This window comes from Drosophila pseudoobscura, chromosome 3, assembly GCF_009870125.1.
Source record: "Drosophila pseudoobscura strain MV-25-SWS-2005 chromosome 3, UCI_Dpse_MV25, whole genome shotgun sequence".
NCBI classification, from domain to species: domain Eukaryota; kingdom Metazoa; phylum Arthropoda; class Insecta; order Diptera; family Drosophilidae; genus Drosophila; species Drosophila pseudoobscura.
The window spans coordinates 18,307,084-18,331,960 of NC_046680.1; the positions used below are offsets into that span (position 1 = coordinate 18,307,084).

General features: G+C 47.2%; 1 protein-coding gene across 5 annotated transcripts in view; it reads right to left on the bottom strand.

Annotated features, from left to right (window-relative positions):
- tei (irregular chiasm C-roughest protein teiresias) overlaps positions 1-24,877 on the bottom strand; it is a 128,948-nt gene that overhangs the window by 77,515 nt on the left and 26,556 nt on the right. Inside the window, exon 1 of one of the 5 annotated variants that reach the window (XM_033378406.1) lies at positions 594-1,059. The exons of the other annotated variants lie outside the window; for them this stretch is intronic. The gene's annotated coding sequence lies outside the window, so the exon portion shown is untranslated. Of the gene's footprint in view, positions 1-593; positions 1,060-24,877 lie in introns of those variants that run through there. 5 annotated transcript variants of the gene reach the window in all.

A 24,877-nucleotide genomic window follows, 5' to 3' on the forward strand; every position in this document is an offset into this window, starting at 1 on the left:
GTTGTCTGTGCAGCTTATGACATGTAACATGTAACAGGGTACACAAATCTGTCATTATGCAAGCTACAAACTATTACAAGCCAATTGTTGGGCAGTGAATCGGGTCAAAAGTGACCAAAGGACCGCACACGAAGTCCGCTGAAAGTTTCTTCACGGGCGGATGCTTCAGATATCTGATGTGCCCTTTGTTGGGGCCTTTAAAGATTGACCAAGGCACTAGGAGGCGAATACTCGTGGCAGCTACATTTTGAAGGCAGATGCAAATATACAAATATTTCTTTTAAAGGCAACAATCCATAAATGTACGGCCACTCTAGGAAAATACCGGAGCTACGGCCACACGAAAAGTATGTAGATCGACGCTCGATCATTTTCTTAAAGTCGTTTTCGAAGAAGTAAAACATCCAAAAAGTATTTCTATTAAGTTAATTTATATTCGGATGAAATATATTACGGGTTGGCAGCCCTCTAACCAGCTGATGGTTGAAGAGATATCGATAGGGAGTAAGGGTTCGACTTCGGAAGCGAGAAGCGAGAAGCGAGAAGACGTAAGATACATATTTGAGCCAAGAATAAACATTATAACTGATTACCGTATTTGTTTATGGAGTTTCTGGAGCGGATTTCAACTCTCTTGTAGAGGGATCTCACCAAGTACTGCACTGTTTTTGGGTTTACGCGGCCCCATGTTCCCAATAAGTCATACATTATAGCCTTCTCTATAGCCCATCAAACCGTCAACGTCTTGAACCGACACCGTCTTGCTGTGCCACATGTTTCCTGTACCTGTATCTCCTCAAGATATGCTTGAGTTGAAAGCCGTTGGACATGTCAGGATAGTCTCTTTCTCCATAGACCTCTCCCATGGCGCGTTTGAGTCCTCGGCCCTCATTAGCCTCATCAGTATTGCTCTTCCATCCCGCCTCTCGCTAGAAACTCCAGCCAGATCAGGGCAAGGACTTGGAAGAGCTCCCCCACTAATGTGCGCCACCCGCTTAGCCTTCAAATGCCAATTAAAATAAAAGCAGTGCTTAGTCGTGGCAGGTGTGGCAGTCGTGGCAGGTGTGGCATGGGGGGCTGCGTACGGGAAAAATCCGAAAATGTAATTGCCACAATTTGGATGGCGACCAACCAAAATGACGACGACAACGACAACGACGATGATGATGATGGCAGCAATGCATAAACAATAAATGCCAATGATATGCAAATTTCACCAATTTACCGCAACAATGCTAAACCATGTATCTGAGGGTCGGAATGGTGCAGCGACTGGCGACTGGCGACTGGCGACTGCAGATACAGATACAAATGAAATCATTGCTGGGTTGTGCATACGAAAAATTGTTTTGGTTTGCCACAAAACAGCAGGGGCAAGCAACAACAACACAGAGAGAGAGAGAGAGAGAGACCCAGGGAGTGACCCAGAGAGAGAGAGAGAGCGAAGGGGGCAGAGGCAGGGAAAATTAAATTTACAAAACAAGAGAGAGAGCTGGGGCAAGTTCATTTGTTGCACACATTACACTGGCAGTTTCGCATCAATGATATTGCAACGTGAATGTTGCACGATGGAAAATCGTTATTCATCTGCGGTCGTTTTATCGATTCCTGTGGCCGCGGGAAAATGAAAAGCGCTCAACGCAAAATAAATACAGATAATTAAGCAGAGCGAGAGGGAAACGTACGCTTTGCTCTCCTCTTTCTCTTTCCCTCCTTTCTCTCCTTTCTCTCCTTTTTTTCCCCCATTTGCCATTAAGAGGCGCCACTACTATATTTGTTTGCATAATTAAATTTCTCGTAGCTTTTATTTGTTTTTAATTTCATAAATTTTAATTGCTTCATCTCCATCGCTGGCAAATCTAATCCAAGGCCCATAATTGATGACAGTTTGTCGGAGCGGAGCAGAGCAGAGCCGACCACGAGCATCGTGATTTATGCGGAAAAGCGTCCTTCAAGGATCGACTATTGGCCTCATTTATTGGGCGGCATTAAGCGTCACAGGCCACCGCTTTGAGAGGATGTTGGAGAGTGAAGAAGAGCTGGAGAAGGAAGAGAGATCGAACTGCATGCCGAAGCCAAAGCCGAAGCCGAGGCCAAGGCGGAGACCGAACAAGTTTGATTCCAACCAGTATGTTCGATCAGTCCGCTTACTCGCTCTCGGGTCTTATTTCACAATCAGCCTTTGATGCCCTGCTTGCTGAGAGAGAGAGAGAGAGAAGAACGTGGTTTCCTGTTGCACTGAGCAAAATAAGACCCGAAAAGAGACCATAATTTCATCATGGTCCCATCTGTCTGCTCTTTAGTGCTGGTCTTCAGAGCTGCTCTTTAAGCCTGCTCTTTAGGGCTGCTCTTTGGTGCTAGTCTCTGTTAGGTGTTTGCAGGGCGTGCATGAATAGCACTGGCCATCAAAGGCTACACTATGGCGCTGAAGAGGGACGGTTTTAGGTGGCCTCACAAAGCCAGTACCGGATCACTGAGCCGAGCACGAAAAACGCAAAGTTAAACAACTTCGAAGGATATTGCAATATTAGGAGGGAAAACCCAACGACAAAGTGTTGGCAGGAGGGCGTGGCTCCATTCTTTCACTATCACACTTTCCACATCGACGCGCCGCGGATGGCTGGGTCGTTGGGTGGTTGGTTGGTGGGGCTTTCTACTGTAAGCCCCTTTCAAATATTTTTCATTGTCTTTTGCATGCCTGCACCACACGCCCAGACTCCCGGGCTGCCGCTCGCCCCACCCCCCCCCCGCAGCTGGGGCAGGGGGCGAAACGAATGCGTAAAGCGCAAAAGTCAACATATTGAATAATGATTGGTAGGCGGCCCCTTCCCTTCTTTATGCCCCTCGGGGGGTCCTCCAGCATCCTCACATGCCTCACGTTTTCCTATAAATTTTCATGGAACTTTTCACACACACACACACACACACACACACACACACACACCTGTGTCTTTTCACTTTCTAATCGATAAGCAGGTCCGATAAACACTCCCACATCGTAATTGATGGATGTTCCAGGCTAACCCCCTCCCTTCCATGGGGGATTTGTGATTAATTAGATTTAAGAGAAAAGTAATTTTCTCCAATGCCCTCAAGTGGCCAAAACAAGGCCAAGTCGAGTCTTGAGACAATGGCCAACAACAACAAGAACACCTACTGGCAGTGTGCCATGTACCCATACCTGGTGGCCGGGAAGCCACAGAAGACCCAAACCGAAGGCCAAGGCCCGAAGCCAAGCAACAAAAACGAGCCTGAAATTCGACTCCAACTACCAGTTGCTGTCGACGACGAAAAAAACCTTTATAGATGGTAAGCCCCAGAGAGCTGTAAGCAGTCAACAGTTTTACTCGCCACTCGCCACTCGCTACTCGGTACTACGGCCAGCTGCCATTGGTTGGAACTGGCTTGAAGCGAACGGGCGAGTCATGCAGGATTGTTTTAAACAGTAGATCTTAGTCCATGGACCAAGGCTTTTATTCGTTAGTTTTTAGTGAGCAGCAGAAGACTCTCACATAGGACGCTGGTCGGACGGTAGGGCTTCCCATTGTTAGGGCCTGATCTAACTATCTCTCAAAGCCCCTTAAACTAATCCATTTCCGGGTTTAACATTGACCTACTCCGATGGGATCTTTGCGTACAGTGCTGCCTGGCGAAAAACGATGTAAATGTATGCAGAATGTCGCCTTTTGCCAGCCTCTGGCTACTGGCATATCCACAGCACTCCACCAAAAGTGCTGGCTGGCGTTCAGGCTCGAACATATGTCTGCACGAGGGGGCTGAACTTTTGGCATAAGGGATCGAAAATCAAATTAAAATTGCATGCTTTAACATTGTGTTCCAATTACTGTCGCAAACAATTTACGAGTACATCCACACGCATGCCACAGCCAGCATGGAGAGCCAGCGTGTGGCTGGGGAAAAAGCTATTTTTTAAACCAAAAAAAAAATAAAAGTTTGGCCAGAGCCCAAGGAGGAGAAGGAGGAGGGTCTGGCCGATGCCGATGCCGATGCCGGGTCGTTGGTTTGTGTCATGAAAAATGCATTTTTCAGTACACAATTATAATATAAGTAACACAATAAATTGCGATGGAAGGGCCACTCCATTGAGGAGGGGTGGGAGCCGGCGGGGCAGGGGGAAGAAAATGTTGTAAAATTGTTATCGAGCGCATAATAGCAAATGTTGCAAAATAACTTTTGACAAAGTGCACTCAATATCAAGCCAAAGAGTGGAGGAGCGCACTGAAGGGTCCATGGAGTCGATGGAGTCGATGGAGTCCATGGAGCGAAAGAGAGAGAGAGAGAGAGAGGGCTAGCGGAAGGTGGGAAGCTGTGCAGAGTGAAAAATCACAGAATCCAAAGGCGAGAGATGCCCCCCATGAGGGGATTGGGGGGTACTCCCTTTGAGATTCGAGTGACAGTGACAGTGACAGTGACAGTGGGGCATTGGCATTCAAGATTCCGTAATGCCTTTCAATATTTGACAGATCTGCAAGTATTTCCACTGATATTCGATTTGAAATGATGGATAGACGGCATAGATGGCGGCTGGGGCACGCCGTATTGTGCCCCATGTAACCAAATTACGGCAACACATGCCCCGAAAAAAAAGACAGCAACAAAAAACGCAGCACAAGTGGGGGAAAAGCGGAAAAGCGGAAAAGCGTTGCAAAACGAGCACACAAAAAATGTGTGGGTGCATAACTTTAGCCACATGCCAGGGCCGGGTCCTGGGCCGGGTCCTGGGCCGGGTCCTGCGCCTGGTGCTGGTCCTGCGCCTGACATGCCTTTCAACTTTCGGGGTGGGGGATGTCTGTCTGTTGCATGCCTCTTCTGCGCTCCTCCGCCCCTTTAAAAACAATGCCTTGCATATGCAGCGCCTGAAGTTATGCAATGCGGAAAATGGATAGGCAGGGGGGGCGGGGCGTGGCTTGGAGGGGAGGGGAGTGCGAGTGGGCGACAAAATGTAACCATTAGTTGCACATAGTTGAGGCCAGTGGCGGCAAATTCCCGGCCGAGCCACGTGAGAGAGGAGTAGAGGGTAGAGGGGGGATGGTGTGGCATGTGGCACAGGGACCTCTCTGGCTGCTGCCATTGTGTTGACAAGCCCGAAAATCGGGTCAGTAGTAAATCAACAATGCAGCAAAACAATGGCAATCATGGTTATGTGGCGAGTGAAAAATGCATGTTGCATGCTACACGCTGCAAGTTGCACCAGCGGCCAGAGCGGCTAACCTCGCAGATTGCCGCCAATCGACAATGGGAGTGGAAATGGAAATGATCAGCAAAAAACAAGGGTCTTTCGGATCTGATCTACAGATCCCAAAGTTCTGTGGATAATCGGTGTCCCCCTCTCTCTTCCGGGAGAGAGGCACACAGCTAATGGTGGGGGGGGGCACCGACAGTGCGATTAATCAATAACCACTCAACGTGGGTGCTTCAAGCGGAGCGTAGCATCGGGGGATTGTGTGAGCGAAGCGCTTTAATGGACACCAAATGACGCAGCTTCACGCCGTGTCTGGCAGCGCCTGCTGCATGTGTGTGAGTGCATTACATTTGATGCAGGCCACTTTGGGGGGAGTGCGGGGGGGGGGGGGGGGGGTGGGCCTCTCACGTACGAGTCGTACAATGAAAACGAGGCCAAATGCATGTCCCGGCGACTCTGGGGCGCGAAATTCTGTTGGCAACAAGAATTTCTCATTTGGGTTTTCAATTAAGTGCAAAAGAGATAGAGAGAGATAGAGAGAGAGAGAGGGAGAGAGAGGGAGGGGAAGGGAGAGTTAGGAATGGTGGGGTTCAGTGCACATGCCCCAAATTTCAGGCGATTCATCAGGGCGCTTAAAGTGCGATTCTTATGATGGCAGAAGGGCCCAGAAAGACAGGAAATGACACGAAACGACACGATTGTCATCATAAATATTGTATAACATGGCCAAGAGAGTTGGAGTCAAGCACACAGAAGCCAGCAGGCAACAGGCCACGCCAAAAAGTAGGCAACAGCAACAACAGAGCGGAAGCCACATGCAACACGAGGCGGCAAAAGTTTGCGTGCCAAACAAAACACACGAGAGACAGAGAGACAGAGAGAGAGAGAGAGAGAGAGAGAGGGAGAGAGGGAGAGTGGGAGAGTGGGGAAACAGGTGAAAATGTGAAAGCCAAAAAGTCACGGTGGCAAAAATCAAAGGCACGAGAGCGAAGCCTGTCATGTCATGCCACACGAGAAGTGGAGGCGTGCCACATGAAGCGTGATGTTGCAACGTAACGACAAACATTTAAAAGAGCATTAAATACATCACACCGGAAATTCTATATGTGGCACCAGCCATAATGCCACGCAGCGCCACTTGCCACAAATGGTTGCTTGAGATGCAGCCAGACCAGCGGGGATCCCTGACCCATGGCTGCCCTCTCTGCGCTTCCCTCTGTTGCATCACACAATTTGGGGCAGTGGCAGTGGCAGGTGCTGGGCTGGGTGCCCCATCAATTGGGGATAGCTTTTTAATAAAGCTAAGTGGATACGAATGGAAAAAAACGTTGCATGTTTGCTTTCGCCTGGTTGAGAGCTCTCTGTGGCATGCCACAGCAGCAGCAGCAGCAGCAGCAGAAGAGCTTAGGCCATGTATCCGCATTTATTGTTGCTGTTTTTGGTGCTGGGGCCGTGTCGAATCGTTTAACCCGCCATCGAGGCTAATTAAAAGCGAGGCGCCCCCCCCCGCCACACACACAGAAGAGATAGAAAATATAGATGGATAGAGGAAAATTATAAATATAAGCTCATTAAAGGCTTAGCCCCCCCCCCCCCCAACCCACCCATTGGGGCCGTATCGTGTGGCGTCCGTTTTAATTAGATAAAATTGCATTTTGCATAATTTCGGACACGGAAAATGCAATAAATCCGTGGGCGGGCATCCCCTAGCCCCCCTAGCTAGACCATCGATCCGATAGTTCCCTCCGTGGCATGCGGCAATTAGACCAGGCTTAGACCAGGCGAGCGCCGGAAGCTGCGACTGACGACGTCTTCAGCGGTTGAAAGCTGTCAATTATGGCACAGTTTACACAGTTTGCTGAAAGTTTTCCCAAACAAAATATTACCCTGTTGCAGAGCAGGCATCGTGTGTGTGCGGCGTGCGGGGGGGGGGGGGCTAGAGGGTGGCTTCAATTAAACAATTAACGTGGCTAGGTGGCACTTAATTAAATAATTTGCAGCCATGTGGCGGTAAGCAGCGAAAAGCAACAACTAGAAAAGACGAGGAAAAGCACTCATTAAAGGGCAAAACAGAAGCAGCGCAGCCACAGCCAGGATGTCCTTCAGAGGGGGGACTCCTGCCCCTGCCCCTGGAGGCCCTGCTATACGACGTCTCATCAGTGGCGGCAAATGGCGACAGGTGTTTCAACAAACATTTCGTGCATGCCATAAAAATAACCCAAAAACACACACGGGCATGTCTCTCCCCCCCCGTCGCTGTCGCCTCTCCGTGTGGCACATAAATGAAATTATGACATATTTAAATGCCACACACAGCAGGCAGCAGGCAACAGGCGGCTAGCGGCTGGGTGGACGCCACCGCTGCCGTGACAGGCGACTTCCGTTTCCGCTTCCGCTGGCTTGTGTTGGCCAAGTTCCCTCAGCATTTAACCTGGACGCGTGCTCAGTCCTAGTTGTAGTATAATTTACAATTTAGCGCCATAAATGTTTTGTCGGCCTGGCTCGGGGTGGAAGCATTGCGTGCCCCAGCGTTGCCAGGGGCAAGTGCCAGGTCAGGTCGAGTGCGATTGCGATTGCGATTGCGAGTGCGTGCCATGTTAATTATGTGACAATCCCAAAGAAAGGTGTTAGAGGGCCCTGAATGGCTGTTAGATTTCCCATTTAGATGTCATTCGAAGACATCTGTCAGGCGCCAGCAGATCCACTAAATCCTTGGTCCATTAATGGCTTACCTGCAAGGAGCAGAATTAGTAACAGCACTAAAACACTCGACTAATTAAGATTTTATTAGCCGACAGAGTCCAAGGCAAACACAACAGCACTTTCGAGGCTCTTTTTCATGGTGGGAGGGGGGCTTAAATGATTAATTAAGCGCCTCAATGTATGCAAAAACATTTGCAATTTTCCATTTTCCATTTCACATTTCCCATTTGCCATTTCCGTGTTCGTGTTCGTGTAGATCTTGTTGTTGTTCAGTGTGAAAATCACGTGTCGAGAATGGCGTCAACTCGTCGCTGGATTGGTGCACAAAACCAACATTCACACACACACACACACACACACACACACACCAGTTACGAATGCAAACACACCCATGTGTGTGGGCACAGAGATGTATTTGCCTTTTCTTTTTTGTATGGCATAGTTTTTGCTGCATCGCGCCGATTTTAATATTAAATAAATGCCATCGCTGATTGAGCATCCAACGCGTATACCCTTGCGGAAAGCGGGTAGCCCTACTATGGGGGTAACGGGAACTTCATCGAGCGAGTGCTCGTTCCAAGGGTGCTGGCGAGCGCCGACATGATCGAGCGAGTGCTCGTTCGATCAGGCAACGATTGGGTGGTATGTCGGGACCAAAACGTGTTGGCGAGAGAGCCAGCATTCAATGTGGTGGCATTTCCAGCAGCAAACTTCAGGCAGGAATGATCCAGCGAGTATTCGTTCCATTATGGGACCAAACGTGCTGGCGAGCGCCGACATGATCGAGCGAGTGCTCGTTCGATCAGGCAACGATTGGGTGGTATGACGGGACCAAAACGTGTTGGCGAGAGGGCCAGCATTCAATGTGGTGGCATTTCCAGCAGCGAACTTCAGGCAGGAATGATCCAGCGAGTATTCGTTCCATTATGGGACCAAAAGTGCTGGCAAAAACCAACATGATCGAGCGAGCAACGATCGGGTGGGATTACAGGACTAAAACGTGTTGGCGAGAGCTTTTAGATGCATTTATCGAGTCCTTCAAAGAGTCTAGAGGAAAACTGCAAGGAAAAATCCATAGCAACGATCGACCTGCAAGGGTATCTGAAGCCTCGGCCCTGGAGTTGGGTTTACTTTGTGTTTTTTTTGTGATATTTGCTTTCCGTTTGATGTTTGCATAAGAAAATTTGTGTTTGTTTTTGACTTCAGCACCCAATTAAACGAGTAACCGTATATGTACATGTGCAGGCGGATGGCTGTGTGTGTGTGTGTGCGTGTGTGCGTGTGTCAGGGCCAAATGGCAGATGGATTTTCATTTGGCATTTTGCAGATTTTTGATTTCTCACACAGCAGGCATTAAAACTGATTTATACAAGTATGTGGGGCATGCAAGAGAGAGAGAGACAGAGAGAGAGGGAAAGAGAGGGAGACACACATAGTGCCGTAATGTGTTGCATTAAGCCATTTGATGTGTCGCCATTGACGAGTGTTTTAATTGAAATGCATTAGCAGAGCTCTCTCTCTCTCTCTCACTCTCTCTCTCTCTCTCTCTGTCTCTCTTTCAGTCTCTGGTATTTATGAGTTATTGATTCGGCAAAAAGGAGAAAAACGAGTGCAGTCGGGAGGCTCCTTTGAAGTCTATTCAAATATGAAATATTCGCCAATGCCTTGCCACTTTCCCACCGCAAAAATACACACACATTTTCACTCATTTTCCAGGCATTATGCGACCGCAGAAACTGTTCAGGATTTTGACCCATTTAAATGGCCCTTGAAGGCACCACCACCGCCGGGCATCCATCAGCCACTTCTGTTGCTAATTCTTTTATTTTTTTGGGCCAATGCCAGGAACAGTCACCATATTATTTATGGCGCCCACAAAACAGAAACACAAAACAAAAAAAAACAAAAACCCAACCAAAAAACTCTTCAAACCGACCGCAAATGGAACAAAAGTGGAATAAAAATAGTGGAATATCAATTTATTATTGCACTCGAAAATATAAATACGATAGTGGCCAAAGGGAAACGCACACACACGCACACACACACACACTTTTAATTTATTAAAAATTCTATTGTCAGAATAGAATAACAATAACCGCATAGAGTGGGGTGGGGGAGGGTTGGGCAGGGGCGTGGAGGGGAGGGAGGTGCTGTGTATGTGCTGGGACATACTTTATTCATATATTTTCACACATTCCACACACACACAGAGCCATTTTTTGTGTGTCGCTGAACTCGCTTTTCAATTCCAGTTTTTCCGTTGGCTACTTTGGACTCTGGATTCTGGACTCTGCAGGCCACCCCCCCCCCCCCCCCCATGGTCTGGCCCTTCTCTAACGAGTCTCTCTGTGGGGCTGTGGAGCCGTGGCTGATTCTATTCACATGGTTTTGAATGAATGACACATAAAGTTCTTCTTATTTTTAGCTGCGTTTTTTTTGCGACATTTTTATGAATGCCACGAATTTTTTTCCACTACTCTCTACTACTTTTTTCTTGGTGGCTTGTTCGTGCGGAATCCGATGGGTCTTTCTTTCTTTCTTTTTCCCCATGGCTTGTTATTGTTTTGGCCACACACACAAAGAGAGAGGGGGACGGGGGGGAAACCCTTTTCAACGCAAATATTTCCCATTAGCCAGGGCTCGGCAGGTCCTTGCTGGCCGCTCTCGTTGCTTTTGTTGTGAAACCTTTTGCATTTCTGTTTTATGGTCCTCGCACATTTGCCAATTCGAAAATTATAGTCCAGTGCACTGCCATCTAGGGCTACGCCACCATCGAACTGTTTAATCAACTCGTTTGCAGAGCTAATGACTAGAGCAAGCACCAAACGGGGCCAAACGGGGCCAAAAGCGCCGCATGCAGACACGTTTACTCCTCGTTGGGGCCGCCGCCTCTCGAAAGCAAACAATCAAACAAAAACCCTCGTCGAAAACAGGCAAATGCGAATCCGAATCCGGCGACACGCAAATTCAATTGACTGCATTTGTAGGGCTGCCCAACGATCCCCCGTCCGCTGACCAACCCACACAATCATTCGGTCAAGGATCGCAGGCACCAGAACACCCTCCCCCCCCCCCCCCCCCGATACACAGGGTATTCACGACTTTAAAGAGTCCTTTCTGCAAGCATTTACTCCTCGAAACAGTCGCCAAAACACCTCATCTAAAGGGCATCTAAAGGGCGGCTATCTCTGGTTCTGTTGCGTTTAATTTTAATTGGTTTCGTATTTAAATTACATTGCGTTCGAGGGCTTTTCGAACACTCAATTGTTTGGCCTGTCTGGACGTATAATTTGTCTTTGATTGCCATAGTTTTTGTTGCGGCTTCAATTGAGAGTTTGAGCCGACAAATAAAATGGCAAAAAATCCCAAAAATAATACTCGCATAGAATGGTCTTCATTTTATTGTTTTTGGAATGTGGGGCAGGATTGGTGTGGCATGCCCATTTATTTAGATAGTAAATTGTAGTTTTTCCAATTAAATAATTTGTATTTCAGAATGGCAAATTGATGGGCATCTGCGACAGAGATTTTCCATTGAAATCAAATGGAAAAAGCATATTTCTCATTCAGTCGTTTCAAATGAAATTCGAAGTCGAATAAGTCGAAGCATAATGCCGGCTAAATATTTATTGGGGGTCTAAGGATGTCGAGAACAATCGAAGCGCCTGCCCTGATTCCATAAGAGTGTTGCCTCGGTCTAAACCCTTTTCCGACTGGACTGTAAGCCCGGCTAAGTCGACGTCGAAGGCGCAGAGAGGAGGAAAGCACATCAGCAAATACATATTGTACATATGGCATTGACTCGCAGAATATTAATAATAGCCAGATCTGTTCAGTCGGAAGAGGGGGACAGTAATCCCATTACCAGGAGGTGGGGAGATCCGTCTTGGAGTCCAGAATGGAGTCGGAGCAGGGCAGGGAAATCATAGGCAGCAGATGGGGGTCTCTTTTGGACCCCAGGGGGAAGGTGGTGGAGGGGTCGGCGGTCTAAAAACACCAGAATTGTTCGTGTAATTGAATTCTGCGGTGCGTTGCCTTCGTTCCCGTCCTTTCCCCCTTGCTTTGCCTCTCTTTCTCTCGTGTCAATTTATTTCACCACGTATGCGTGTGTGTGTGTGTGTGTGCCTTGTGGTGTGTGTGTGGGGGGGGGGGGGGGGATGCTGCCGCGGGGCAGACAGCATTCAGCACAGTTTGTTGGTCACTACGTGCACCGAAAGGGGTATTCCATCCCCCCCTCCCCCTGCCAGGCCCCAACGCAATTGTTTTGGCCTGGCTAAAACATGCCACTCCAGTTGTCAGCCTCCCCTCCCTCCCCCCCTGTGTTGTGGGCGGCAGACGGGTGTGTGCAGCACGCACGTTTCTAATTTTGTGCCTGGCTTGTTAAATTTTTTTCTCTCTCATTTTTTCCCACGCTTTCATTTGGCTTGGAATTTTTCCTCATTTTCCTGCCACACACACAACAACACAGAGAAAGCTCATTTAGCCATGAAGCTCTTTATTATGTGGCACGTTGAGTGGATCTTCGGGCACGAAACGAATTTCCGGAATATTTGTGAGAAAATTCCCAACAAAAAATGCATAAATAAATGTCAGGCAGGAACAACGAGTGTGAGAAAAGCAGCGAGAGAGAGGGGAAGACCTGCAACGAGTAAGAAGAAATAACTACTCGCTTCGGGACACTCGTTATTTACCGATGGCCATCATTCGTTGTTTGTTGGCTCTCGCTGCAACTCCATCTCGCTACAGTTATCCACGATTACTCGCCCAAAGCACACGCACACGCCTGCAAAGCTTGAATGCACTGGAAAATAAGCAAACAAATGTTGAAAAAAAGAGGAAATCCCATGCATGGCCGCCCCTCTCAGGGGGTGGGGGTGGGGGTGGGGGTGGGGGGTCCTTGTACTGAAACTGAAATCAAATACTGCCTTGGCCCTTAAGCACAATTGACATTTCGCACATGACATGGCGAATGGGAAAAAAGCGAAACAGAAACGGAATCAAAGAAAAAGCGAAATATTGCAAGGTGAAATCCGATGCTGCCCCCCGCTCAAACCCAGCTGACCCTGGCCCATAGGGAGGAGGGGGGTGGGGTGGGGTACGGGGTGACACGACATTATATGCTTGTTATAATCCCTGGCAACATTTTTATTGCAATTGTCAACCCGGGCCATAAAGCACACAGCCAGCATCCTTCTGACACCTACAATCGCTTTGCTCTTCCATTTTTCGACACAAATTGAAAATATGACAAGAAAATTCGCTTCAACAGGAGCAAGTAGGTCGTGGAAGGGAGGGGAGGGGAAGGGTGTGTGTGTGGGGGGGGGGGGGGCATGCTGCAAGTGCAACTGTGGCAGTTTACTAACTGGCGAAAAGAGTGCCCTGGCGTCGTCGAAAGCATATTGATTTCAGTGGAAAACGGGGGAAAATGGTGGCGACGGGAAATGTTTTGCCAACGTTGCCAAAAAAAAAAAGAGAGAAAGAAAATTCCATGTCCATGAATGTGCGAGCGTGTGGGTGGGTGTGGGTGTGTGTGTGGGTTGGGGGGGGGGGGGGGGGGTTGGGGAAATTGCAATGAAAAGTGCATGCATCAAGGTGAAGTCAGCAGTTTCCTCTTTCGACGACCGCTGATGCTGCAAATGTGCCCAGCGAAGCAAATAAAAATAATATTTTATCCATAGAGAGCGAGAGAGACGCCACCCACTTTCCCCCCCCCCCCCCCCACGGAAAACAATGCAAAAGAAAGCATCGCAAGAATGCGTCTACGTCGAGGGGTGGAGATCCATTGATATGCGCGAACAATGGACCAGGAAACCAGGAAACGTGGCGCCAAAGCGGCTGCCAGGCGTTTCGGAGCAGCCGCTGACCCAGATAGCCAGGCTCCACGGTAAAGTTTATTAGCCCAAGTCGCAGTCCCAGTCCTGGAAAAAATGATGCCATTCTCAATAGTGTGTGTGAATTGGGTAACACTCGCACGCCGTGCTGCAAGTAAAGCATCTCCTCGCCAGAATCGCAAAGCCATTCAATATAACGAAGGACTGCTTCAGGAAGAACAAAACTTTTTATTGAGGCCAGGCTGCGGTTTTAAAGCCACGGCAGTGGAATAGGCGCTAAGCAGCTCCAAAGTGCACTTGTTGAGCCCCGTGCCGCCCTCTTTTTGAGCGGCTACGGTGGGATTTTTGAAAGCCAGGCGAACTTTTCGGTGGCTGAGAGAAGGGGCCTTCACAAGATCTACACAGGCTTAGTTTTAATGGCGATATTTTGATTGCCAGAGGAGGAGAGCCCCTCTTTCTGTGGCACGCCTAAATGTATGCAATAAAAAGCCAAATAAATCGCTGGCAAATGTTTCTTATTATCACCTCTCAGCAGATTTATCACCTGATGACCGCAACAGACCAAAAATTAATATACAGCCAACGGGCACACACACACACACACACACACACATACATATACTTAAGTGAGGGGCGTGGCTGGACGACGCCCTTTGATAAATTTACTACACAAATTGAGTCGCTAAATTAGAACATTTATTCTTGGCCCTGGCAAGAAAGAGCGGAGGAAAAAAGGAGACCCTACCGAAGGCAGAAAATAGAAAAAATTCCCCCAAGTGCGTTTGCCACTTGATGTGGCATCTAGAGAAACCCGAGGCTGCTCCTCCCCCTCCCCATCCCCATCCCCCTTCCGTCCTGCTGGTCCCCATTCTGCCTTCATTATTTGCGGACCAGGCGCATCGACATCGACTGGGGCTGCACTTCATGCTTAAGCTCGTCCAAATCTCGAGAGTGTAATTTATTGTTATCATTTGTTTGGCTAAAAGCAAAAGGAAAGCAGCAAAACAAAAAAAAAAGGACACAGGAGGCCGGGCCCAGGGTTGAAAGGAGCGCACAGAAATGCCAAAAGGGATGGATGCCCATTGAATGCTCTTTTCATCCCCCCGAAAAAGGGAAGGTAGTGTTGGACAATCAGACACTGTGTTGGAAAAGAAGCAGTGCTAAGAAAAAAAAGAGTACAAATCGAGGTAGAGGGAATATCTATAGAGAGGATATATATATTAATCTTGCGTTGATTAAAGCCATGTGGTAAAAACAGTGTTGGAAAGCGCGGCAGCAAGAAATAAAGTATTGGAAAGCGCGGCAGCAAGAAATAAAGTGTTGGAAAGCGCGGCATAGTTGTGAGAGAGAAAAGAAGACTCCCTTTTTATGGCAGGGTATACGAATAAAGAGCGAAAAGGACAACAGAGAACACAGAGACATGGAGAAGGACACGAAACGGAGAAATGTCGAAAGATTGAAAACAGAATAGAGCACACACACACACACAGACACACATAGGAGCTCCTATACATACACAGCATTTAGATAACTAAAGTAATTTATTTTATATGGAGGTCATGCGCTCATGGACATGTGAACACACCACCCCCCTCCCACACACCCCCCACACCACCCCCCATTTCATCTGTCTGTGTGTTTTTGTGTAGAAAATTACGCACTGAAACCGAAGACATTTCCGCTTGGCACAAATTTTGTGCTGAGCTCAACAGAAGCGAAACCGTACCGAATGGGAATCCGGAGCGGAGCGGATCGGAACGGAACGGATCGTAGAGAGATTGGGCCCACTTTTCCGGGGGCCTTCTCGAGTCAAGAGTTGAAAATTCCGCAACAAAAGTTCGGCAAAAGGAACGGAAAACTATTGAATGTTTGTCTGGAAATAGTTGGGCATACTTTCAGGCGCCGGGGCTTGATTTAATTCGAAAATTGTTTAGCTGAGAACTACTTGGCCGAAAGCGGTGTGCTTCAGGCCAAATTGCTAATTGAGCCAAAGAGGAGCATTAAAAATGCATGCCACCTGCTCCCCTGGCGGTCGGTTGTGGTTTTCGAAACTCAATTAAAATGGAATTTCCCACAAATAGGCCACTTGGGCCCCCCCTAACTCCCCCATTAAGCTCCGCATAATAATGATGCCAATAAGCAAAACAGCAGCCAGAACAAGAACAGTTTACATGTGGCCCAAACAAATTATTACAGACCTAATGACCCAATATATAAATTTCAGGCACAGGGACAGGCACAGGGACATCCCTTGCTGATAAGGATATTCAGGGGAGGGGGCAGGGAGGTCAGGGAGGCCAGGGAGGGAGGTCTCGGGCGGACAATGGAACATGTAAAATATCTTCCTCATTGCGTAGCGCATTATCTGGGTCGCAGGGACACAAATACAACAAAAATAAAGAAATTGCCTCTAATTTATGAGAGGGAAATTCCCCCCCCCCCCCCACACACACACACGCTCCTCCACATACATACATTCTCTGGCAAATAGATAGCCCAATTTTCAGTAGCTGCTAATATTTTAAAAGAGCCATTTTTTTGGGTTTTTGTGGGGTCTATAAATAGGCAGGAAAAACAAGCATTATTTTATGGCTTAGCGAGAAGCAGGAAGGAGCATTATTTTGGGGGGCAAAAAGGGGGCAAAGCAGCGCAGCAGCAGTGCATCATAGATATACACAAATACCAAGGCACACATGTGTGTGTGTGTGTGTGTGTGTGTATGCTCTCAAGTGGCTGCATTCTTAAATTGGATTAAGTAGGTTTCCCCATCCCCCCCCCACCCACAATCTGCCCCTCTGCCCCTCTGGCAAAACACTCTTATTCTTTCTCTACTTTCCGCTTGAGAGAGCTTGAATTTAATTAAGAGCAAATATTAAAGTACTGTATTTATTTGGAAATTCAGAGAGAAAGAACTGAAGATGTGGTCCGAGCAAGAATAAAGTCTTCTAGGACATTTTACAGTGTGTTATAACAGGACTTATTGTGTACCCATCAGAGAATAGAGTTAGATCCGTTTCGGGGGTAAATAAAAGCGATAAATAACCATCCTTCAAGGCCCATATTGCTCTTCGGTGGGAGGCTCGATCTCAGGGGGCGTCAGTTCTCTGATGCCAAATCGATCATCCCACACAATATACCCGTTTTCTGCCATCTCTTTGATTGGTTTTAGCTATGAAATCCACAGTATTGTTGATATAATTAAATTTCCTGTGCAGGAAATTGCTCTACTAAATGCAACAACAAAAAATACATCATTGATGCTTGAGGATTTTCCCCTTTGAGATGGAGAACGGAATGTAAAGAGTATAAGAATTAGTTTCTCATCGAAGAGTAGGAGGGAAAACCTCTTAAGACAACAGAGAGAGAACTAATCATATGCAGAGGCCATGGATTTCGGCAGGGCATTAAGGGTTTTCCAAAAGAAAAACAGGCACAAGGACAAGCGATTACCATTGGCACTCAAATAAGCTATGGAAAAGCCCCTCAAATGGACGGAGAATTTCACACAAAAAAGAGCTGCCATTACCTCTGAGCCCAGGTAGCCCGGTAGCCTAGTAGGCAGTAGTTGAGGGGCCAAAAGGGGGGGACAAGAGGAAAGGGGAAAGGGCCAAGGCAAAGGCAGCTCCTGCCTCCATGAATGACGGGGGACATGGGTTCAATAAAATAGGGGGACGCCCAGCAGCACAGGCAATAAACATTTCATTGAAGACGCAACAAAAAACGCATGGCACAGGGCAGCAAAACAGAGGGGGGGGGGGGGGAGGGGGAGGGCCGGCTGGCAGGCGTTTATCAGAGTAACAGGACGCGCAGGTCCCCACAACGCAGTAAAAATGAACCCCCAGAAGTCATAAAAATTGAAAGCTCGCCTGGAGTATACCCCCCCCCCCCCCCCCCTCACGAAGGAAACAACAAACAACAAACAGAAACATGGAGGGGGGAAAACGAAAAGAGAAATATGTAGAATAAAGAAAATTGAATATGCCCAGAGGCGTACCGCGACAGCACAACAGAAAGCCAGAGTCAAAACAACAAGTCAAGGGGGTGTATCGACTAAGGGATACCCATTAGTGCGGGGGGGGGAAAACCAGCCATGGGGATGGATTTCCCATCCCCGATAACCAGGGGTTATCCAAAGGGATGCCAGGGGACCAGCGAATAGAGAAAACCAGTTTCGTTTTGTCCCCCCCCCCCCCTGCTGCCCCCTGTCCACCTGCTGGAGCTTCCTTTCGCTAGGAAAATGTAAATTGTATCTCAACGTTAAATGGCTGGCTATAGATACAGATACAGATACAAATACAGATACAAGAATGGCCTGGCACAGTTTTAGTTCAGTTTTCTTCGCATGCGATTTTTATGTGACACAAAATCTGTGGACTTTTACGACCCGAAAACGAAAAGAAAACCAAAACTAACGTTAAGCCAATGAAAACGGAAATTGGCTTGAATACCATGAAGATTTCTCCCCAGAAATTTATTACCGTATTCTTCGATTGTGGAAAGAGTTAATAAAGACGAAAAAGTCTATAAATTTGGATATAATTGGGTGAAAATATTCATTATAAAAATAAACATTTGTCGTATCGTTTTAAGAGGAGATACATAGATACTAGAGCCCTGGAAAAAGTCTTGGGGAAAATGTATTTGCATAATCCGCAACAAGACGGCAATGCATTCAATGTTTGCATATAGATATATGTACTATATATAGAATATATACCAGAATAGAGCAAGGACAGGGCCCTCCTCTATCTAGGGGGAGGGCGGTGGAGGGGGTGTGGCCACTTTTTGTTTTGCCAGCATTTCGATTTTGTGTCAAGAAAGTGCAGATCTATCTTGCCACTCGGCTCCAAGCAGCTGCCTCCTCTGTGAAGTGCGGCACGTGGCAAGGGAGAAGCAAAAGAATAAAGTCATAAAATTGAATTGGTAATTTTTTGTGTTAAAAGGAGAAATTAAAATAAATTGAATTGCTGCTAAGACCAATACATAGACACCCACCCAACACCCCACAATGCCAAAGACGAGGACGGAGCCGAAGGAAAAGCCCTGGAAATGGAAAGGAAAATGCAAATGAGTCGCACACAGACTCTGTGGGGGCGTCGCAGAAATGGAGGCGATTTTGGGATAGGTTCACTTGATTTTTCCCGAGCGATTCCGCGGGCCCACGTAATGAAAACAAAATAAAGCGAAGGAATAAACGAGGAAGAAAAACGAAGATGAAGATGAAGAGGTAGAGGTGGAGGGAGAGGGAGAGGTAGGGACAGAGAGAAATGCTCAACGAGCCACGAAGAAAATGCTAAAAAATAAATGCATTGTTGTTTTTCCTGGTTTTATGGATGCCATTTCCCAGGCGTCCTTGTCCGGGGACCCTCTTTCAGGGCCTGCCATTGCTGTTTCTGTTTCTGTTTCCGTTTCTGTTGTTGTTTTTGTAATAGGATTACTGCATAAATTAAAGTATTTGCCGTGGCATCATCAAATAAGATTTGCAACACTGCCCCTGCTGCCTCCTGCTGCCCCCCATGTACATGGCGCTAACATCAAAAATCGCTGGGAAAAGAAAAAAGCAAAGCAAAACACGAAAGGAAAGGAAACAAAAGCAAAAGCCAGCTTTGAGGGCAACGAAGGTCTTAGTACCCTAACAGATTGAGCGACACAGAGAGAGAGAGCGAGAGCGAGAGCACTGTGTGAAAATGAAGTAAAGATCGAGTCGAGAGATAAGACATTCTGCCTTTGCAAAATGCTTACATTTCCCTCTCACTCGCACTCAGCTCGCCTGTGGCCTGTCGCCACGGCTTCTACGATCCGCTCTCTGAGCGAGTCTTTGCTCTCTCACAACAGTCGAAAACGCTTTCTGCTGTGCTTAGAATTTCTGTAAGCTCTCTCTCCCTGTAAAGCTTGCGCTTTGTTGATCTAAGCTTTCGGCCGCTGCTGCTGCAGCTGGATCGCAAAGTTGGAATTTTTTTGAATACAAATTTAATTATTTTGTCCACCAATTAGTGCTTTGTTATTTGAAAATCAAGGTATACGTATTCGGTATCCTCCTCTGAACACAAACATCTCATGCAAATCAGAATGCCCTCCGCCGCCAGAGTACTCGTACAACAAATAATTGCAAAAGCAGAGAGAGTGCGAGCGAGAAAGAGAAGCATACAACGGCAAGTGGCTGTGGAGACACGTAAACGTAAAAGTTTATTGCATAATTTTCAGCGGCTTAGTTAAAGTGTAATGTAAACAGCACAAATGCCAGAAGGGAGGGGGCAAGAGTGCAAAAGAGAGCCAACAGATAGACAATAAAAGTCTCAGAAGATTATACGAAAATATGTCACTGAATCTTTTTTACTCAAAGATCAAATCTTTATGGGAATACGAATAGTTTTGGGTACGAGCAGTGATGGCTTTTATCCTGTATTTCGTTACCTGTTTAGCCATTCTGACCACTTTAAGGCTCAAACTCTCGATAAAGCCGTCCCGAACTTCCGCTTGGTTCCAGGAAGCCCCAAAACGCACCCCACAACACAAAATCACTTTCAAAAATGTGAAACTAAACACACAAAAACCGCAAATTTCATTTTGATAAAATTTTAATTTGGCCAAGAGTCCCAGCCCCAGCTCCAGTTCCAGCTCCAGCTCCAGCCGACAGAGTATCCGGATGTGGAGAGAGATCTGGGGGGCTGCGACCTCGGCGCGCCTCAATAATTCAAAGATGTTAAGCCGCAAATTGGCATTGGCAGGAGCCAGAGGCAGTGCCAGTGGCAGGCAGTGGCTGTGGCCGGGCCAGAAAGAGCACAGATGGTGGGGGTCGGCCAAAATGCAGACAGGATATATACATCCTTTGGGGGTTACAAACACACACACAAAGAGAGAGAGAGAGAGAGACACGCACGCATTAAACTCTATTGGGTGCTAATGTTTTTTCTTCCCCATCAGCCCGTGCCGCTTCCCGCTTCCTGCTTTCTGCTTTCTGCTTCCCGCATCAGACATCGCAGAAATTTTCATAAATTCTGGAACGAGCTTGTCGGCAGCTCTCGCTCTTTCTCTGTGTGTGTGTGTGTAATAAAAATACGCTAAAATGTGTGTATCACACACATAAACACGATGTGTATTGCCTACTTTCGGGAGCAGCACCAGAGAGAAGATATGCCTTGTATAAGAGTTTGGACTGTATCTCCATGCATCTGTGTGTGTGGGGACGGTGTCTGGGGGGGGGGGGGGGGGGGGGGGGGCGGCTGTTCATTTGCTACGACTTCCGTTAGGCGCTAATGCTGATGATGCTGCCTCCGCCTCCGCCTCTGCCTCCGCCTCCGTCTCTGTATTAAATTTTGTTGCTTTAAAAATTCTCCTACACCCCGTGGAGTTCCAGTGGAATTCCATTGCGTTCTAGAGAGTGAAAGGATACAGTATAGTATTCCAATCGTCCTTAAGTTTAAATACAGCTTTTCCTTGCAAAAATCAACTCAAATTCGCCACCATTTCGCGCTCGAATAACCTCCACCTCCACCTCCACCTCCTCCTCCTCCTACCCCCCGCGGCCATCCCGAATCCATTTGGTATATGGAATGCTGATGCGCGCAGGGCTTATCGGGCGCTTTCAAGTAAACAGACAGACAGACAGACAGACGGGCTGGCTGGCAGGCAGCTATAAAAATTTGCATTTGACTAATGCCAAATATTCAGAGACGACTGGAGCTAAAGCGGGTGCTATAGCGGGGCCATCCGATAAGCGTAACCCCACCACCGCCTCAATCTCCTCCTCAACCCTTACAAGAAAAAAAAAAAAAAGACACAATAACAATGGCCCTGGCTCTTGGCTCTTGGCTCTGTCTCTGTCTCTGGGAAGGAGATGCCAATGCGTTTACTGATTTTTTCGAGTGCGATACGTGCAAAGATTTTCTTTTTTCTGTCTCGAAAGAAAAGCTTGGAGCGGTGGAGGGCGGGGTGGGGTGGGAAGGTGGAATAGCGACGCTTTTATGATATTTCCTATTAAGCTATTTGTTGCTAGCTCCCTTTTATCGCTTTAAGTCTCCCTTACTCGCTCTCTGTCTCTTCGCCCTCCCTCTGTTTATCTGTGTATCTTTATTCCCCCATTTTTTCTCTCTGTGTGTGTGTCAGAATCTTGGCAAGATTTCGTGGATGGCAGTTGCATTGCAAAATGATACTAAAAGCTCACACACACACACACACACATAGACACACACACATACCCACACTCATGTGTCGTTTATCGATTTTCCACACCCTCCCCCGCCCACCGCTGTCTGCAGCAAGCACCCTGCCCCACTGTGTGTGTTCTTGTGGATTTTTGACATGCCAACGCATTTTAAATTTGCATTTTTTGGCACCGAAACTGGCAAAAATTTTAAGCTAAAAGCATTAGGACCATGGCTAACACAGGGACAGCGAAGAGGCAGTGACCAGTGAAGAGCGTGGGGCGTCGGGCGGGGGGCAGAGGGAGTGGCAGGGGTTAAAGTTCGGTTTGAACAACAAAGAAATTGCCGAAAATATGTATGCCAACAATAGATTGAGTTTCGTCCTTCTCGTTGGCGAAAAATATTGAAAAATATTGCTAAAACAAATACATACATACATATGTACATATGTATGTATGTATGTACTTTTTGTATGGCAAATATTTGTATGGCATGGCCAAAAGAATTTTCGCAAAAATTGTTGAAATGAAATGAATGTCGATGGAACACGTAAACAAGTAGGAAATAAACTCCTTTTGGGGCTCAATTATAGGTACAAAATGGTACGAAATAAATGGATACATTTGTTGATAAAGATATGCGAGAAAACCGACTGCCTGTTGGATCAAACAACAAATGTGAAAAGTGATCACATTTATTTGTGGAAGAGGTTGTGTGTCGCAGGAGGAGGAGGAGTCAACCTCTCGCTTGGCTCGTTGAACACCTTTCAGTGCATACTTTTAGGATGCAGACACCGAGTGCAAGGGGTACCATAGGTACCATAAATCCAGAGATTTATGCGTTATACCTTCTCCCCTGAACTATCCCTTTAGCTAATAGCTTCTTTTCTCCCTTTGTAACCAAGTTCCATGATAAGCAAATAATTCTGAATTAAATATAATCGTCCCATATCCCAGCTTAAAGTTTCTTTAGCTAATGTTTTGTATATTTTATTTTAAACTTAAAGCCAAACCCTGAAAGAAACCTTTTTCATTCGAAACAAACACGCGCGGATTTTCAAAGGTTCTTAAGTTCTGGTTTTATGAAATTTATGACACCCACACACACACACACACACACACGGATGCACACACACACATAAATAAATGCCTCAATAAGTCACTGTCAAAAGTCGTGTGGGACCGCAACCTTGGATGCCACCTAGGATGGATTCGGGAAGGTAACTTTTTTTGTGAATTTTTCGTTGATTTATTGGGTCGCCACGCCCCCGCTGATTGGAGTGGGTGGGCATCCCAGGGCATACCCCATATAAATATTAATTAATATTTTTACATTTTGAAATCATTCCCAAGCGAGAGATCTTATCGAGCCGTGACACGCCCCCGCCCCCGAGAAGCCAGTTTAAAAAGGAAATTATTAAAAAAAACGAGAAAAATTCCTTGAAATTAATTTGAAAATAGAAAAAAATAAGAGGATAGGAGGATGGGAGGGATAGAAAAATAGCTGTGAATTTGTTGCGTCTGTCACGGCCAGTCGGAGGCGGGCCCCAGTCTTCCTGGGGGCCATATTCCCCGGCAAATGGCAGCTAAGCGACGGCTGCCATAATGAGGACTCGAACGGACTCGAACCCTCGACTTTGGGACCTTCTGCGGCTGCCGCCAGCGTCGCCCAGAAGGCACTTCACACACACACACACACACACACACTCCAGACTGGCATAAGCCGCTTGGTTCGTCTTTGTTTTTGTCTTTGTCTGGGGGGCCTAATCCCATTTTTCATTAATCCAATTAGGGATAGAAAGCCTTTTGCGGTGCCAGGAGAAATTATTGCCAAAGAAAGCTCGAGACAAAGCCCCGGACGGAATGCAGGTCTCAAAAGATTATTGATCGACAAAATTGAGGTCAATTAGTGGCCATATGTGGTGATGTGTTGAACTTTTGTTTAATTGAATTTCCAGTGGAAATTCAATTGTGTGCGCACTCTTTGAAAATAACTGGCCATAATTGAGTTAAAGGATATGCAAAAGTTTTCCAAAAATAAATCCAAATATATGTATTTCTCCCAGGGGAGGCCTTGACAGGCCCTGAGAAAACCCGAGAAATATTTAATGCCAGCTGCCACAGACCGTCTCCTGGGCGCCGCTTAGCCGAAAAAGAAAGAAAAAATGCTACAGAGAGCAGCACAATGGAAGTGCGATAAATAAGGCTGAGAAGGGGGGAGCAGAGGGCTCAGAGTGCAGGACATTCAGGAATTTGGGTGAGGGTGAGGGCGAGGGCGAGGGGAAAACTGCACACTAAATGCTCGGGCGCCTGCAAGTATGCTTTCAATTGTGCGCAATTTAGTGCGACAGAGCGACAACAAAGCCACGCAAAGGGCCAGACTCAGTGTGTGTGTGTGTGTGTGTGTGTGTGGGTGTGTGTGTGGGTGTGTAGGTGTGCGCCTGAATAGGTGCGAACAAACACCTGCAAAGCGGCGCCTAAAAACAGGCAACGCAAAAAGGCCAACCACTGGGTGGGCCCCCATTGTTTGCCCCCTGGCCCTGGTGCTCCCCCCCCCTCTCCGGGCCCTCTGCTGCTCTGCCGCTCTGTGATTGCGATTATTACGATTATTGTCTAGCCCAACAAACGGGGCACCGAGGCGTGGCCCAGAAGGGAAAAGCGGCCAAAGTAAAAGCAAAAATCATTAAAAAAAAACCCAAAAAAAAAAAGTAACAAGAGAATAAAGGTTGTAAGGATACGTTTGTGTGGCCGATATCCTTGTAGTCTCTCTATCTTTATCTTCATGAATTGCCCCTAAAAAGGACAAAAGACAGAAATGTCTGATCGAAAACATATCCTCTGCGGAGCTCAACATCTCTTGGCAGGGTATCGAAACGTCGACTCGGCGGGCGGCTTGGCTCTGGCTGGGGCGCCGGGTCTTAGCCAACAATGCGACATGGCCGCGCGCTAGTTTTATGTGCCACATAAACATTGTACCTCTGCCTCTGCCACACG